This window comes from Crinia signifera, chromosome 8 (genome assembly GCF_055691185.1).
Source record: "Crinia signifera chromosome 8, ASM5569118v1, whole genome shotgun sequence".
NCBI classification, from domain to species: Eukaryota; Metazoa; Chordata; class Amphibia; order Anura; family Myobatrachidae; genus Crinia; species Crinia signifera.
This window is the reverse complement of record NC_139224.1, coordinates 26,684,977-26,704,194: the sequence shown is the minus strand read 5'-3', so window position 1 is coordinate 26,704,194 and position 19,218 is coordinate 26,684,977. Positions and strand designations below refer to the sequence as shown.

The following is a 19,218-nucleotide window of genomic DNA, read 5'->3' as shown; positions in this document are numbered from 1 at the left end:
AGTCATATGGTTTGTTATAGTCGTTGGCTAAATTTGCTAATAAAATTTAAAGAAAATCTGTTCTTTATTAACTACAGTTACTAAAACATTACCATTCAGTTAGCTGTGATAAGCCGGAGTGTGCTGTGATCCCTCCATTGCTGTCGTCAGACCCAACCCCCATAGGTTTTTGTGAGGGATGCAGTGCTATGAGATTTACCATGCTCCGAAAAGCAAAGGATGAGGACAGCGTTCGCCTATTGTTGCTTCCAGGTCTACACCCGCTATACTAAAATGCTGGTAGAATATGAACAGTAACACCAGTAACTTATACTTGTGTAAATGTTAGAACGTAAATGTAACTAAGTTATCTCGCTGATTATTTGGGTCTGAAAAGAATCCTCTTATCGTCCTTCGTCCTTCACACAGAAAATTATCAAATCATCTTAAATTAAAGTTCTTATATTGTTCTCAATGTATTAGTTGACTCAGGGGTATTCAATTGGTGCTTATTTTTCACCTAGGTGAAAAATCGTCACTATTTTTCATTTTTAGGGAGAATTTCGATTTGCGCTATTCAATTAAATTTGCCTAGGCAAAAAATTTGGCACGGGTGAAAAACACAGGGATTTGCTGATCCACATGTTTTTGCCCAATTTCAAGAAAAATTGTGGGAGTTTTTGTCAATTTTTTTTTTCCTACTATTTTTTGCCCGTGCCTTTTCACCCCCCAATAAAGATGGAACAGCATGGGTAAAAATTTATAAAAAAATGGAGAAAATGCCCATAATTGATTACAATAGTGCCAAAATAGTGTATATATATATATATATATATATATATATATATATATATATATATATATATATATATATATATATATATATATATATATATATATATATATATATATATATATATATATATATATATATATATATATATCTTTTTGCCTAGGTGAAAAAACCTGAATTAATTAAATGCCTCCCACAGGGGGAAAGCGAAAAACTCCTGCAGCCATAGGTAAAAACCGCCATTGTGTATATTTGAACTCTTTGGCTAGACAATTAACTTTTCATTATTCATATCTGTAATTAGAAGTTCTGTTTAGAAAAATTAATTTAATTTCAATATACTGGCCTCTTACTTAGGGCAAGAACACCAGTTTCTCAGTTCATGATACTCAAAGTTGCAGAAACCATTCTAAAAAGAATTTATCTGTTTATCTGAAATATAAACCACACAATAGTGTTTTCCTGTACTTATTTCATGGCTCACTAAACATGTGTAATGTCTTCAGATTTCATCAAGATGCAGATAGGATACAAAAGCCTAACAAGTCTTTCTGATTTATCCAAGAGCTCCGGAATAAATGAATACATTTTCATGCAGATGAAAATTTGATTTTGCATACCAACAAACGGGAGAATCCACAATCTCCGACCCAAGTCTGTAGTCCTTTTCGAATTCGTTCTGACATATGTCAGGGTAGTAATTAATTTTCCCCGACCACAATGAAAGTGCGGTATCTGACCTTTCTGAGGTGTATTTGTATCTCAAAATGGCAGCACTTTGTAGAGAATTTAATTGGGGTCTTTTCCATTATGTGTATTCCTAAAAGAACCTTCCAAAGTGATTTAATATGAAAGATTTGTTAATTTCCAGAAAGCTGTCAATGGAATGAGGACAATTATTGGTGTCGGAATGAGGCTTTTTTTAAATCTGGAAATAAATAATTAGAAATCTGCTTATTTAGTAGGTAGGATGCATTTTCTAGCTGAGGTTTTTTATATGGAATATTTTCTTATTATTATTGAACAGGACAAGTAAAGATACGCGTGTTTAGTATTTTGTTTTTCAACCGTCTTTTGGGTAAGATCATATTGTAAAATTTGTTTAATACATAAAGGGGGATAAACAATATCTGGCATCCAACTTCGCGGACAATGAACTTAACCAACATACAGATGAAGGACAATTAATAGCTAGAGAAGGCTCCTGTAGCTTTGAAAATGTTTCTCTGTATGTGAATAGTATTTTGTAGATAAATGTATGTGAAAACCACCATACTGTACCTTAAATGATTTTTTTTTAAATCCCTTTAGTGTTTTTCAAATGCAGAAACTCATGAAACATACATAAATGTCTCTCCCCTCTATCACCCTCTCTAACCCTCTTCTGTCTCTGTGTCTCTCTCTCCTCCCCCGTTCTGTCTCTCTCCTCCCCCGTTCTGTCTCTCTCCTCCCCCGTTCTGTCTCTCTCCTCCCCCCTTCTGTCTCTCTTCTCCCCCTTCTGTCTCTCTTCTCCCCCCTTTGGTCTCTCTCCTTTACCCCTTCTGTCTCTCTTCTCCCCCCCTTTCTCTCTCTCTCCTCCCCGCTTCTCTCTCTCTTCTCCCCCCTTCTCTCTCTCTTCTCCCCCCTTCTCTCTCTTCTCCCCCCCTTCTGTTTCTCTCCTTCTCCCCCCTTCTGTCTCTTCTCCCCCCTTCTGTTTCTCTCCTTCTCCCCCCCTTCTGTCTCTCTCCTTCCCCCCTTCTGTCTCTCTCCTTCCCCCCTTCTGTCTCTCTCCTTCCCCCCTTCTGTCTCTCTCCTTCCCCCGCTTCTCTCTCTCTTCTCCCCCCTTCTCTCTCTTCTCCCCCCCTTCTGTTTCTCTCCTTCTCCCCCCTTCTCTCTCTTCTCCCCCCCTTCTGTCTCTCTCCTCCCCCCTTCTGTCTCTCTCCTTCTCCCCCCCTTCTGTCTCTCTACTTCCCCCCTTCTGTCTCTCTCCTTCCCCCCTTCTGTCTCTCTCCTTCCCCCCCCTTCTGTCTCTCTCCTCCCCCCTTCTGTCTTTATCCTCCCCCTCTCTTTCTCCCTCTCTTTCACTCTTTCTCTCTCTCTCTCTCTTCCCCCACTCATTCTCTCTTTCCCCCCTCTCCTTCTCTTTCCCCCCTCTCCTTCTCTTTCCCCCCTCTCCTTCTCTTTCCCCCCTCTCCTTCTCTTTCCCCCTTCTCCTTCTCTCTTTCCCCCTCTCTTTCTCTCTTTCCCCCTCTCTTTCTCTCTTTCCCCCTCCCTTTCTCTCTTTCCCCCTCTTTCTCTTTCCCCCTCTCTTTCCCCCTCCCTTTCTCTCTTTCCCCCTCTTTCTCTTTCCCCCTCTCTTTCCCCCTCCCTTTCTCTCTTTCCCCCTCCCTTTCTCTCTTTCCCCCTCTTTCTCTTTCCCCCTCTGTCTCTTTCCCCCTCTTTCTCTTTCCCCCTCTTTCTCCTCTCTCTCTTCCCCTTCTCTCTCCCTCTGTCCCCCTCCCCTCTTTCCCTTCCCCCTCCCCTTTCTTTCCCCTCCCCCTCCCCTCTCTTTTCCCCTCCCCCCTCTCTTTTCCCCTCCCCCTCTCTCTTCCCCTTCTTTCTCTCCGCTATCTCTCTTCCCCCCTCTTTTCTCCACATTACTTAAGGCACACACTAATGATAACAAATTCCATGGCCAACAGTACAATAATGTTGCATTACTGTCATCGCGGTACGTCTTTTCAACCATCAGTGCGCATGTGTAGTGGATTCCATAAATTTGCACATACAGCTTTTCCGAGAACACCTTTTCCTGGTATCCGCAGCTGATTGGGTGGGATCAGCCATGGGATGGCGATAACTATTGCAATCTGGCATTGAATCAGTAACATTGATAAATAGGATGAACACGCTGGCTATGTAAAAGCCCACTCATATTACTGGTGGTGATTCCACATGTGTTTAACAAAATCATTTCCTGTTTTATGACCGATTTTTATGTTTTTAAAAGAAAGAAAAACGCTAATTAACTGCACTTGTGGATTTTTGTACTTCCTTTTTATGACTGTGGTAACAAGGGGTAAGTAGGGTTCAGTACCTGTATTTAATGCTTTTACAAGGGAAGGGAGCCAATTGCTCAGGGAGTCCCATACCCCCTAGCAGCATTTCCCCATGTGTTTGGGGGAACTGTGATGATGTTCTGCCGTCTCCAATTCCCGGCAACCAACGCATGTCAGACCAAGTGACGTGACATCGCGTTCTCTTATGTCAGTATCACCTACTGACATTGTACGGGCTCTGTAATATTTTATTGATAACATTCTTAAGACGGATTCTATACTGGCAGACTGCCGGAACCGAGTCTATCCCATCCTGAGTAGTGAGTGATTGCACCAGACCTGGATATACATTATTTAGTTGTCTCTTAATTAGGTCTGATGTTTTCAGTTTAAAAAAATAAATTGATGGTGCGCATCTGTTGTATTGGGGCAGCGTCTCCATACATCACTGAGGAACGCACCGGCAGGTACCACTGCTCATTGAGTCCATTTGAAAAAAAAAGAAATAAACCAAAATCAAAGTAACTTAAAGTGGCAACAGTTTTTAAAGTACCAAAATATTGGGGGTGGTGTGTGTGTGTGTAGGGGGGAGGATAGTGATATTGAGAGGGATGTATCAAACCAGTTAAGTATGATATGGTAAAAATCATCATGTTTTTATGAGAATGTTGGCAGGGCCATAATTTCGACATTTATCTTGTAGACAGTGATGAAATGTCAACACATTATTCCCATTGGCCCAGCAGTGACTTACCTTCTCTTGGCGGCTGCAGCGTCTTTCAGGTCCTGGTGGACATGTGACCACCACTTCTGGGTCAAATCTCTGATCTTCAAGATCTCTCTCTCTCTCTCTCTAATCCTATTCTCTATGCATAACCCCCCACCCACCCACCCGAGGCGCACAGCATAACTCTAACCTCTTCCCTCGCAGACTAACCTGCCTGCTGCCTAACTCTAATGTCCACATATGACCTGTTGACCATCTGGGAATGTTGACGCGTTAGCTGTCAACATTTTAACAGCGTCAACATCATAGCTTCCATTATGAACGTATTGACTCTATGGGGTAAATTTACTAAGATGGGCGTTCTATTGAAGATGCGATGTTGCCCAAAGCAACCAATCAGATTCTATCTATTGTCTTCTTGAATCTGTGGCCCAGAATGGGCTGGCACGCTCCTTATGTCAAGGTGGATAAAGCGATTCACGTTATCCACCTTGACAAAGAGGACGTGCCAGCCCCGAAACGTTAGTCTGTAAATTTTGAATACACCACAATTTATAAATCTTTCTCACTGCCATCGTTCTTTCATCCCATATCCATTGTCTAAGAGGGGCACCGGGGTATGTGACCACGAGAGGAGACTGCCGGGCCGCAAACCCGCTAGCACATTATATGATACTAGCCAAAAAGCAAATTACAAAGACATTATTTTATCGTGATATTTTGTGTTTAAATAATTAGTGTCTTGGTGGCTCAAAACTGCAGCTTTGTCTTGCTACACTTGTCTGTATAAGCCCTAGGGCAATATTCAATTGATGCCGGATCCATTTTGCCGGAATGGGTCCGGCATCCATTATTCAATTCATCGACCAAATCCTGATATCGGATTTGGCCGATGATTGACACTCATCCGGCCGGCGCTCGGTGAGTGCGGCAGCAGGAGACAGAGGAGGACAGTGGGGGAGCCTGGATGGAGCCGAGTGAACTGCTCTCACCCGGCTCCGTGGTAGGTGTGTACGGGAGGGTGCGGGCGGCGGCGTGAGGGTGCGGGCTGCGGCGGACAGGAGGACAGCGCTGTGTAAGCTGCTGCTGCTTACCCGGCGCCGTCCTCACTGCCTCAATCCGGCATTTTGTTATGCCGGATTGAGAATGACGGAAACCCAGCAGTTTTGGCTGTGTTTCCGTCAAAAGCAGGTGAATTAATGGCTCTTCCGTCAATCCACCTGCTTTTCGGCATGTCTAAACATTTTGACATGCCGAAAAAAACAAGCTAATATTGAATTGATCGGAACCCCTTCCGATGTATTCATGTCGAAAACTGCCATCTTTTCGGCAAGACGGCAGTTTCGACACCGATTGAATATAACCCTTACCATCCCAAAACAGGCTTTCTACAGATTATAAAACATATCCGCAGCTTTCTATACATAAGTGCAATAACTTGTAATCTCCAGTGTTACAATTTGCTGTCCTATTAAAATTCAGCACAACTAACATCACTTTCTTAAGTGAGTAAAACCATGGTCCGTTCAACATGAGCCGCGCTTTGTACATTCCCTCGATTGGCCCAATAATGGCGTCTGATCGGGGAACATCTGTCTGAATGCCATTATCCTGGCTTCATGGGAAAAATAAGTTATGTTTGGAATTTTTCCATTAAACAAATGCTGTAAGTTTTAAGCAGATGTCTTAAATAGACACTATTATTAATAGGAAATTTTACACGGGAAGAAACCAAGCCCCTTGTCTAATCAGAGTATTTATTTAACCGTTCGCTATAACAAGCTGTACCGGGGTATACCTTTATGTGTAAGTCGTACAGATAATCTTTCCTCCAGAACAAAGAAGTGAATTAAAAAAAGAGATTTTATTAGCTTAGACCTCAAAAAGCCACCTGTCTGTTTTCTATCAATAAAACGTTGTTTTCTTGTCCTCATACAGCTTATTCCATAGAATGGATTAAGTGGGCTCAGGTAACGACAAATATCAAGGAGAATATTAACATTCTCAGCAGAATTTGGGGTTTCTGATACGATATGACCAGGCAACAACTGCATAGTGAAAGAAATGGCGATATGCATGGTCTAATTGTATTATTAACGTAATTAGTATTTTGCTTTTTTTTTTTTTTTTTTTATTAAATGCACGTTAAAGAGGATTATTTTATAAACTACGGCTTATTGCAATCAACCGTTTTCAGCGGTTATTTTGTGGCAGGATTTGAAGTGATTATTTTTGTATTAAATGCAAAACTTGGCTCATTAAAAAAAACAGAGGGGGGTTTGCACTTGTGCATACGTGAATATACGCATGTGCGAACATTTTTTACACTCATGGGAACATGACCTGTTACCTGGACTGCGGGTATACGGGCCTGGAAAGGGGGCCCAGGATTGAAGTCTATCAAGCGTAATTTGTTATAAACAAAGTACACATTTCCATTGAAGCAATGTAGAGACAGAGATTAGTGCATCCAGTGCTGCAGAAATTGGATGTCTCACCAGGTACGCCGGGGGGTTCGAGAACAGAAAAGGTGGGCCTGCTTATTTTGTTAGTCCTGGGCCCCATAGCAGACCTGCTGACTTGTCACAGAGAGCCATTATTTTGTGCATAAATAATGCAGAAACATGTTTTCCCCTGCACTAGGTACTGCTTTCAGTCCACGAATGCAGGGTCGCACCAGGACTCCCATATAAAACACAACTCAGTTCTTAGTAAATTTCCCTCAGTGAATCCATATATTGTGTCTTGTGACTTAAATAGCACTTTGGTACCTCATAGTTGACCATTGGGTTACAGCTCCTCTGTTACCTCCGTCTCCCAGCTGCTGGTGCTTATCAAATCATACTGCAGCTTTATCCAGATACGTAATCCCGGCCAGACAGGCTTCAATGCTGAATAGTTGAGGTATCACCGTTTAGTGCAAATGGAGTTTTGTATTCAGATAGAATAGTTCTTTGACGCGTTTCACCACCTTCCCATACTGTCAGCAGCTTCCTCCGAAATATTCAGTAGCGCTTAATCCTACTTTTGGTTTAAGTTCATGAAAAGCGCCAGAGCTGGGATGGTATTCATTTGGAGGGTACTCTGTTTTTTTTCCGTGCCCTTCCACCTAGCTTTGAGGCAGTTGCTCTGAGTTGACCTTTCTGTCCTGGGGAGGAGCAAGAAGTGTCAGCCAATTAGAAATGAAGATATGTAGATTTCCTATTAATTTGCCCACAAGTCAGGTGTATATACAACCTATAAGAGATGCTGATGGGAGGAAAGTTTTAAATCAGTACTGTTATGTGCACTTTCTCATGCTGTTTGCAATTGGATTTTTAATGTAAATGCAACACTTACACGTTGTTCCTTAATATTTAAACAAGTTCCCAGCCCATCAAAATAATGGAACAACATAACCGTGATGTCAGCATATACAGTATGCGTGTAGTTATCTGTATAAATTGACGGACTTATGTGGGGGTACCCACCGGGACGATATGGCCCAAAACAAGCCAATTTAGATACAATCTCGATAGATTGTATGTAAATCGGCCGTGTTTTGGGCCATTTCGCTGCCCTTTTGATGCGATCCGATGCGTGGTCCCGCGGGTCAGTCAGCCTTTTCTGAGATCCTAACTGCTGCAGGTAGGATCTCAGAAACGACCATTGTAGTGGGTGGGGGACACGATCGGATCGCGATCACATTAGGGGCATTTTCGCGGCGGGTCGGCGGCGCCGTCAGCTCGTGAGCGGGTTGTACGTTCCTGTGACGACCCGCTGACGAGCACCATCGTCCTGGTGTGTACCAGGCTTTGCACCTATAGTATCATGTACTGATTCACTTTCCTCAGTGTAAAGGTACCTGATATGTACCAACTCTGTTAGGTCCAATTTTTACCATTTGTATTGGACCACAAAGACTCTTGTGAGTAGATTTAGGAAACCAATATATCTCCTTTTAACAGTGGATCACTCCTTTAAAAATGGATCAGTCACCTCAAGTTGTCAGACTATCCAATTCCCTTGAGTAATTTATATAGAGAAGGGGACGACCATTACTGGCTCTCTGTGTGTGTGTCCTCCTCAGTGGGCTACCTGCAAGACCTTGGTACATATCCGGTACCTTTACACTGAGGAAAGTGAATCAGTACACAATACAATAGGTGTAAGACCAACATTTTATACAGATAACGTCTGGTGTATGGTTTATCCCATATTATTTATAAGTCCTCGTCCATTTTTTCTGTGAGATCTTAATAATAAAGAACACAAGAGATTCTTGTAAATAACAGCACCCCTGATGAAGTCTCCATGTGGGACGAAACGCGCAGGGTACATGTTTCATCTGTGAGAATTAACTCTGACTACAAAGAACTATTGTAAAAAACATATTATATTTATTGGATTTTAATGAATGTTTTATTGTGTATATAAACAAGTATTTTTGTTATATACTGAATCAGGGAAAGACATTCTTTTGCCAGAAGGTCGCAATAGTAATACCTGAGCGCTATTAAACACTATTGTGGGTATTTGAAGTTTCAGGGGTCCCACTAGTAGGGGACCAAGTGTTATCAGTAGAGACAGGATTATATGCAACATGAAAAGCTTGAAATATGCATGCAAATATGCATGAAAAATACTTAAAATATGCATTAAAAGTGTTAAAATATGCTACATTAAATAATAAAAAAAGTAATTTTTAACTTATTTATTTAAAAATCAGCATACAATTAGTTGCAAATAAACTTCAAAAATAGGCCCACAGCACCTGCAGATGTTTAGTGCTGTACACAGGATTTTTTTCTTCCTGGCTGCTACAGCAGACTGCAGCATCCTAGGCTCTTCTGGCATCAACTACACGGACCCTCATCTCCAGCACCGATGGATCAAATGTCAGCATAGCGTGTGAGGGCGGCACAGTGGAAGGCTTCCTCCCTGTGCCACATACTCACTGTGACACAGCATTTCCTCCGCGCCGTGTGATGTCACAATCCTTCTGCCCGCCTCCTCTGCTGCAGAAGTCTGTCTCTTGGTGTAAAGTCCCAGGCCAGGGGCAGGCAAAGGTTCAGGAGCTTCATAATGGCATCCGCCCGACTGACTTTTATCAACATGGATTTGCAGCCTAGAGCAGTGTCAGACATATCGTACATCCAAGGTTCCCCACACTGCGCACATATTGCCCCGGCCTGCACACTCTACCACTACCTGGCCAGCAGCAGCAGGGCAAAGCAGTGCTGTGACTCGTGGGTGGAAAGGGGGCAGGGCCTAAAATATGCACCATCACTAGATTTTAGGTAAAATATGCAATAACCAGTGAGAATGGGCTAAATATGCAAATGCATATGCAAATATGCAAATGCATATAATCCTGTCTCTAGTTATCAGCAACCTACTCATTATCATGGATGCCTTTTCCTGGGGTAGAAGGCAGCAAACAGCAGCTGAGAAATCATACAAGTCCAGTCTTTGTGGTGCAACCGTCCGCAACCAGTTTTATTCAGCAGAAAATAAAATGAACATCAAAAGAAAATACCTTGCCTGTCCGGCACTAACTAAACACAGGATGTTCCTAACTGTCACTAAACAAAACCACAAAGGATACTTGTTTCCTAGCACGGCGCCCACGATTTTAATTGTATGACATCGGGTCTGAAAAAACGGTCGGATCGCATCGTATGCGACGCGACCGACCCGATTTTTACATTGGATCCAAGGTTAAATTGTACCTGACACCCGATTTTACATTGGATCCAATGTTAAATGCCCCCCAGATCCGAATTTTTATTGTACACCCACCCTAATGGTTAATTATGATGTCAAATGCCCCCCCATTGTTAACGCCACGCCACCATGAACGCCAACCCGAAGCGTGGCGAGCGCAGCGGTATGCGTCCTCCTACCTTTACATACCCCCACTATCTACGTCGGCGTGGAGTTGATTTTATATAGTGTGGCGAGCCACCGAGCCCAAAGCGTGGCGAGCGGACGCGCATTATGTGTGAAGTAATGCGCGTCCTCTCGCGGGGCTCGCCACGCTTCGGGCTCGGTGGCTCGCTGCGCTCGCCACACTATATAAAATCAACTCCACGCCGACGTGGATAGTGGGGGTATGAAAAGGTCGGAGGACGCGTACCACCGCCCCTCGCGGGTTCGCTGCGCTCGCCACGCTTCGGCGTTCATGGTGGCGTGGTGGTAACAATGGGGGGGCATTTGACATTAAAAAATAACCATTAGGGTGGGTATACAATTAAAAATCGGATCTGGGGGGCATTTAACATTGGATCCAATGTAAAATCGGGTGTCAGGTACAATTTAACATTGGATCCAATGGCAAAATCGGGTCCGTCGCATCGCATCGTATGCCATTACAATGGCATACAATGCGACAGATTTTTTAATTGTACGGGAAACGTCTTTGAAGGTTAAAAATCGGGTCGGTCGGGTCTGATGGGGTCCCATTGCATACCTTAAGTTATGGTAAGCAATGGGACCCGCCGTGCTAGGAAACAAGTACCCCACAAAGTTTCCCAGTCAACACTGGGTAGCTCACTTGTATAAGGCAGCTTGTTTCTCACACAGAGATTCTGCAGTCTCCCCAGGCAGTCTGCACACACTGCTCAGTCTGGCAGCCTTTACTCATCCCACTCGCAGCTGCTCACTGATTAGCCCTCTGTTTCTAAAAGGTGTAGGACAAGAACCTGGGACAAATATACCTGCCCTCAAACACTACTCCAGTGTTCTTGTCACAATATATATATACATTTTAAGTAGGAAGTCGGAATGAAGATGATGATTCATTCCTAACAAACAAGTCTACAAAGTTTTACCCTCTTAATGATAATAGTTGCAGGTCTGAGTGTAATCTGTATTGATTACCATTATTGTTACAATCTAATCTACCATTGCTTGTCGTTGGCGGACCTCTTCACTCTGTGGCTTGTGGGAACCACATTTATATGTACAGTATCTGTTAATAGCAGCGTGGGTGGTCACTGCAGGAGCAGGTGCCTGAAATTCACAAGTACTTAATCCCCAAAATCCGCTTTCATCACATAATCACGCTAAGAGGCAAAACTCACTTTACAGACAATTCCTCTTACTTATAATGTGTAAGCCAGCTGAACTTCATGAATAGCGGTACTGGGATGTAATTGGCGATGTGATTGAAGTGCCTCCGGGCCGGACTCCACCATCTGAGTGCTGTAATTATGGCACTGGTTGTAGCCATGAAATAATGTACGTAGTTATATGTACTGGCCGGTGACTGGCGCTCTGAAGTAAGTAGTACTTTGTATAGATGAAGTGCATTGCACAACAAGGATTTGAACTTTTAATTATGTACTGTAAGATTTTTCAACTTGTGGTAATCTTTCAGTTACCAGCAGGGAGTGATGAGGAGATAGCTTAGAACTTTCATGTGGTTTGTCCTGCCCCAGCAAAACCCACCACAGCAAGTTGGAAGCCCCCCTCACCTCTGATCCGACGTTAGTACGCCGGAGCTTCCCTGAAGCCGCTGTCCCCACTGCCTTCGCCGCCTGTCAGTTTCAGCAGTGATGTCGGCGGCAGGCTGGGGGATGTTCGCGGCGGCTCGGGAGAACTCGGGTGCCTGAGCGCTCCTGAGTCCCCCCGAGACGCGCCGGCCATACCCGTGCCTGCCGCCGGCTTCACTGTAAAATGAGTGAAGTCTGGCGGGCGGGTCAGGGGAGCTACGGCGCCCTGATCGCCGGAGCAAAGGTGATGGGGGGGGGGGGACTGGAGGGATGTGGCGGTTTGGGGGGGGCTCTAGAGGTGCTGCTCCAGTGGTGCACACCTGGAAACGACTGGTGCGCACCTATTCTATATTTGTGATATGCCCGGAAATTTTCCGGGACAGCCCGCTGCGGCAGCGCATGCCACTCAAGGGGTTAATGAACACATCCCCAGGTATGGTACAGAGAGGATTCGGCGGCGGCGGGGGGGGGGGGGGGGGGGGGGGGGGGCGGTGCGGTAGTTCGGCTTGGAGGCGGGCGACGTTTCAGTGCCCGATCCACAACAAATTTCGCTGCTTACCAAGCCAACCTGAATTAGGGTCATTATGTGAGCAGCAGCTGTAATTAGTGGGTGTTTAATAAGCCCAAGTGAAAAACAGACAAATCAGCAGTGAAGCGCTAAGGGCCTTATGTAATAGTCCACAGGTTCTCACACTCGGTCCTCAGGACCCCACACGGTGCCTGTTTTCCAGGTCTCCTCACAGAACCAAGTGACATAATTAGCTCTTCTATAAAATGTCAATCAGTAATGAGTGCACCTGTCAGGTGACCTGGAAAAACGAGAACTGTGTGGGGTCCTGAGGACCGAGTTTGAAAACCTAATCATATCGATGGTTGATGGACATCCCTACCGCTGCTGCAATATTCTACAAATGCTGCATCCAAGAACCCAGCCACAGGCTTCGGCCTACCCGGACAATGCGGGCAGCATCATCATATTCCCTCACACTGCTTGCATCCAACTCTACATTGGCCCCATGCTAGCCGACTTATTAAAATGATTTGGGCGCTCCCACTACACAACCTAACCCCACCTCTCCCGGTATGACTGAATAATACATTCATAAATAATTCTAGAACAGAGCTTGCTCCTATCATTGGACATAGGGACCTATTCGGGCCTGTTCGCACAGGTATGAATTTGTCCCCGATGGTGTGGCTCTGCGTCTTCGGTGGATTTTTCATTGGCCTGGTTGCTCACTGCCTGAGTGACAGGCAGATGTCGTTCCAACGAGCCCGCCCACTGTTTCATGGACGTGCCCATAAAAACGTTGGCCGACACTTTAGTCGGGCCCGTCAGAATGCAGACACGCCCCTGCCTGCTCGGGGCGGGTGGATGATGTCACATGACGTCAGGGCCCGCCCCCAATTCGGCCATCTCCATGCAGCATAAAAGTATGTCCAGGCGAATAGCCTAGCAAGCAGGTCTGAATTACCCCAAAGCTGTAAAGCCACCAAAAACTATTGAAAGCACAATAGCACATATGCCAGGGGCAGAGCTACTGCAAATTGGCTGTCGGGGAATAACAGTTCAGACCTGATCACAGGGCAAATTTGTTCTAAAAATTGCAGGTGGGGCAGATGTAACATGTGCAGAGAAAGTTAGATTTGGGTGAGTTATTTTGTTTCTGTGCAGAGGAAATACTGACTGCTTTATTTTTACACTGCAATTTAGGTATCCGTTTGAACCATTCCCAGCCAAATCTAACTCTCTGCACATGTTACATCTGCCCCACCTGCAACGCAGCATGGTTTTGTCCATTTTGAGAACAAATTTGCCCCTGCGATCACATCTGAATTAGCCCATCGTAGGGTGTGTAGCGCAGCATTGGATGGAGTAGGAATGTTTTCCCTTCATACCTAGTGATGAGATGACCGCTGCAGTCTGTATAATGTCTTGTATAGGTTCATTTTCTTGGCTAAAAACTAGCCTATACGGGGCTGCACGTGGCCTACAGAGCTCCATATAAGCTATTTAAAAGTATATTTTTAAAATATATATATATTAGGACGCAGGTGTTTACCTTCTTGGCAGAGCTGTGAGTGCAGATGAGGTTGTAAAAACAGGAACGGCATTGTTAGTCAGCTCTGTGAGATGTCAGCTAGCGGTGCGGGTCAGGCCAGGGCTGGGTTTGGTGTAATGTGCACCTGTCACCATGAATTAAACATTTTTCAAATAAACCTTCTGAGAAAAAAAAAGGAATCCTGCAGCTGTTTTTGGCAGAGTTTGCTGCAGCATTACTCCTGTATGTCAGTGGCCTTAATATGCAAAGGGGATGGAAAACTCAATTTTCAGTGGTGAGTAGCCATTATATCAGGCCTGGCTTTCCTGCTGGTGCCCAACTACAAGTCCCATCATGCCCTGCCACAGTTTAGCCTGTTATATGGTCAAGAGTACAGGCGTTCTCTTATCTTACTGTATGTTTTTTTTGTTTTTTTTCTTTATTGCACCAAAGGTAATTTAGGAACATGGAAGAATGAGGCTTAAATGCATTTCTTTTCTTTTGTGATGTCATTTTATTTATTTATTTCTTAACAGTTTCTTATATAGCGCACACATTTTCCGCAGCGCTTTACAGAGAACATTCACATCAGTCCCTGCCCCAGTGGAGCTTACAATCTATATTCCCTACCACATACACACAAAGACATTCTAGGGTTAATTTTGTTGGGATCCAATTAGCCTACCAGTTTATTTTTCTATTGTGGGAGGAAACCGGAGTACCTGGAGGAAACCCACGCAAGTACGGGGAGAATATACAAACTCCGCACAGTGAGGGCCATGGTGGGAATGGAACCCATGACCTCAGCGCTCTGAGGCAGTAATGGTAACCATTACACCATCTGTACTGCACGTTCCCTAGACATCTTATGCATGCCGCAATAGTAACACCTATGCGGCTATAGTGTTCATTCTCGCACCCGCCATATTTGAAAACCCATGCAGTTCCTCTTACCTGCCTGGGGTGTCGCTGTCTGCTGTAGTGCTTTTAGCACAGTATGGTCTGTATATCAGCACTGATATGCAAACCAGACCTGTGCTAGAAACACCACAGCAGACAGTGACACCCCAGGCAGGGAAGAGGAACTGCATGGGTTTTCAAATATGGCGGCTGCTAGAATGAACACTATGGCTATCATGAGGCATGTGATCTGTGGATTCCTGACCTCTGGTGCATATATATGACACTGCTGCTCTTCTGAATCCACTTTAAAATTTAAAGGGGTTTCCATGAACCCCCATCCGTTATATTACACCCTCTCAATCCAGCTCCATTATGAGAGTATCCGTAGCTTGTTTTGAATAATTAAACTTGGTTTATTACGATTGCACCACTGTAGTTCTACAGCTGGACTAGAACCACTGGAGGCGAAATGCTGAAAATGTCATTTCGAGCCAGGGACGAAAGCTGTGTTCTATTTCGCTAGTTGTAATTCTACAAATGTTATGTGTAGAGCAAAGGCGCATACACACGAACGATGACGGAAGCGTTCCAACATCGTTCACGAGTGTATCAAATCGTTCATCGTGCGTACACATCGAAAGAATTTGATACACAACAATATATTGGTCTTGCAAGCAGGATAGATCATAGACCATCGTTAACGATCGACGGGTACGCCCATGCACGGAACGATTGCGGTTCGCATCAATCGGGAACGCCCACATTGTCCTTTTTAAATCGTTCCGTGTGTACGGGGTTTTACGGTGTTGTCTATGGCTTCAGCCACTTGTTTTGTGATTTCTGCATACCATTACGGACCACCAGATGGCAGTGTTTGCCTAAGTATTCTGCTACAACTCTTGCAATAATTATAGTAATACTATACTATGTTGGACCACACACACTACAGTAAAACCGAAGTTCCTTTACTGCTAATAATGGTATGTTCTCTGTCATTAGCTTTGCCTTGTTGCTGTAACGCTTCGGAGAACCTCGTTTGTATATACATACATAATGCAATGTAGCATATATCCTTGGATTCAGTTATCTTTGGAAACCTCTGTTTTGCCTGTTTTGTATGTTTTATAAATGATGCCTGCCCATTCTGTAATAAAGGGCCTGATTCAGGGCTGCTGACGAGGCCACACGGCAGAAAAATCGCTCACATCTAATGATTTTTCTTCCCTTCGTAAACAAAAGTTAGCCTAGACTTTTATTCTGGCTGGAGATGGCCAAATTCGTTCCTAGGGGCGCGCCCACCGTTTTTTGTAGGTACGCCCGTAAAACACTGGGTGGTACCTTGTGTCCAGCCCCCCCCCCCCTTTCTGTCCACCTATCAATGAGCAGACCCCCACCATTGGGGACAGGAACAAATCCTACCTGAGCAATCAGATCTGATTCGGCCACAAACTCCCCTCCATGGGTCTGGTAAAATAATTTAGTTGCATTCCTTACAATAAATCTATAATAAAGGTGTATAGATTATTTTTTGCTTATATTTTGATATTTAATATTTATTTATTAACAGTTTCTTATATAGCGCAGCAGATTCACTTTACAATAGGAGACAGTGATACAACAAACTGAGCATTTACAGACCGTCAAAAGGTAGGAGGGCCCTGCTCGCAAGCTTACAATCTACAGACTACTACAGATGGAGACGCTCACATTGCAGATGCTCCTGGCGATTCTATCGGCGTTCGCCGGCAGCTGGCAGAAGGGGTCGCGCACGCTGTTCTGTCGGAGCCCTCCGTCGGCTAATCGCTGCTTCCCTGTCCTCCCGCACCCCCCCACTTGTCCTGCCCATCTCCCTAAAGTGGAGACAGGCAGGCAATCCTCTCCCTGCCGCCGTGCTGACGGGGAGGTGCGAGTGTGTGAGAGGCTTGCGCGTCTCCGCCAGATGATGCTCCTGGCGATTCTAAAGGCTGGCTGACAGGCTCTCCATCTGCACATGTATCATTTGGAATATGGATTGGGTATGCGATGTAGACAGTTACAATGTCGACATTCATCATGGCCCAGTCTTACCTATTACATGTGCCTTCCGCGATGTCTTCCAGGTCCTGGCAGCAATGTGAGTGAATGCCGGGTCAGTCCTCTGATCATCCAGCCTTCAGCTGAGAATTTCTCCCGTCTCTCTTATCCTAACCCTCCTGTCTAGGGCTTAGCCCTACACCCCCATTTCTGCGGCCCAACCTTAACCCTCCCTCCCGCAGCCTAACCCTAATTCTGAGTATATCTGTTATGTTGCCCTGGCTCGGGCACCAGGGACAATACGGGTTCCAGACGGAGAGATGATAAGGCGTGAGCCCACAGCCGGGACCGCCGGTTAGGACGGCCACAGCGGGTCCTACACTCTCTCTGTTGAGTCCCCGAGGCAGGTGGCAAACCCCTGCGGAGCTAGACTTCACCTGTGGCCGCCGCGTTCGAAGGAGCGAGTTAAGCCCGCTCCGACCCCGATGCAGCCAGGTCTTATGTGGTGACAAGGGGTAAGCGATCGCCACGGGGAACACTCAAGAGGATAAGCTGACTACTGGACCTAACTGGAGAGGGGCCCCTAACTGCCGGCACCAGGCCAAGACGGGGAGTGCGACCTAGTCGCAGACACCAGTGGGTAGAAGGGAGTCCCCACAAACACTCCAAAGGGACCGTGACTCCCAAAGCAGGGATACGGATAAATGGTGACACTCCTGCCTAACCGGAACACTAACAACAGTAGGGGGCAGGGTAATACCACCGAAGGACAGGGACAAGGAGACAAAAGAGGATTACAAGGAAAATCCCACGGAGGGGCGAGGCCACGGAGGGCCAAAGAAAGATAAGACCAGGGCTCCACTGGAGCACTTACGTGACCCACTTAAGATGGAAGCTGTGGGTCCACTGCAGGCTCACAGGCTGATGGAGGAATACAGCAGAGGAGTCCGGTGAAGTGCTGGAAACAAGGGATCCACAGGAACACACAGCTGACAGGCTGGAAGACAAGACAGGCTGCAAATAGGGATCTGCAGCCAGGAGAACTGGGACCAAGGACCCAGGGGACCGGAGTATGGTAGCAATAGCTACAGAAGCATAAAGCTATAACCGGCGTCTGTGCCCAGCAGACGCCGGCTATTTATTTGAACTTCGCGCCGCCTGACTGACGTCAGGCGCGCGCGTTGCTGGCTGCCGGGCGGAAGCTCGGGGACGTTGCCTAGCAACGCCCCGACGCTTAGCCTCAGAGCGAGGCTTGGGACGCTGCCCGGCAACGTCCCCCGCCGCGTCAGATGACGCTGCGTCTGCAGCGTCAGATGACGCTGTACTCGCCGTCCGTCCGGGTGCAGGGACACCCGGACGGCGTGCAACAGTACCCCCCCCTTGAGGAAGGGTTAACAACCCTTTCCCACCAGGTTTATCCGGGAATTGACGAAAAAAGGCCCTCTTAAGATTGGGTGAATGCAAATCTCCATCGGAAACCCAGGACCTCTCTTCGGGACCAAATCCCCTCCAGTGTACCAAAAACTGCAAGGAACCTCTCACAAGTCTAGAATCGAGGATCTTTTCCACGCGGAACTCCTGTTGCCCCTGCACCATCACTGGGGCGGAGCCATTCCTCAGTCTGCGAGGAAATTTCTGCGAGAACACCACTGGCTTAAGAAGCGAAGCATGAAAGGTACTTGAAATCCTGAGGGACTTAGGTAAGGCAAGACGGAATGCTACCGGATTAACCCTCCTGACAATCCGAAAAGGCCCAATGAATCGAGGCCCTAACCTTGCTGATGGTTGGTGAAGCTTTATATTACGGGTGGATAGCCACACCCAGTCACCAACTTTGAAGGAGCAAGGCCGTCTGGATTTGTCAGAGAATACCTTCTCTCTGAAAGCAGCTTCTTTAAGGGCCAAGTGGACTTTCCTCCATATGACTTTGAGGCGAGAGGCAGCAGACGAAGAAGAGCCAGAGGCATTCGGTCCTAGAGAATTAGCCCGTGGATGGAATCCGTAGACCGCAAAGAAGGGCGACGTCTTAGAGGCCGAATGATGTGCATTATTATACGCAAATTCGGCTAACGGCAAGAAACTAACCCAATCGTTTTGAAGTTTGGAAACAAAAACCCTCAGATATTGCTTAAGGGACTGATTAAGACGTTCTGTTTGTCCATTGGCCTGTGGATGGAATGCGGAAGTAAGGCTGATCTTAACCTTCAAGGCAGCACAGAACATTCTCCAAAACTGAGCCACAAACTGTGGACCCCGGTCCGACACAATA

The 19,218-nt window shown here is 45.7% G+C and overlaps 1 protein-coding gene across 2 annotated transcripts in view; it reads left to right on the top strand.

Moving 5' to 3' along the window:
* SLC25A26 (solute carrier family 25 member 26) overlaps positions 1 to 19,218 on the top strand; it is a 126,714-nt gene that overhangs the window by 27,157 nt on the left and 80,339 nt on the right. The gene's annotated exons all lie outside the window — the stretch shown is intronic.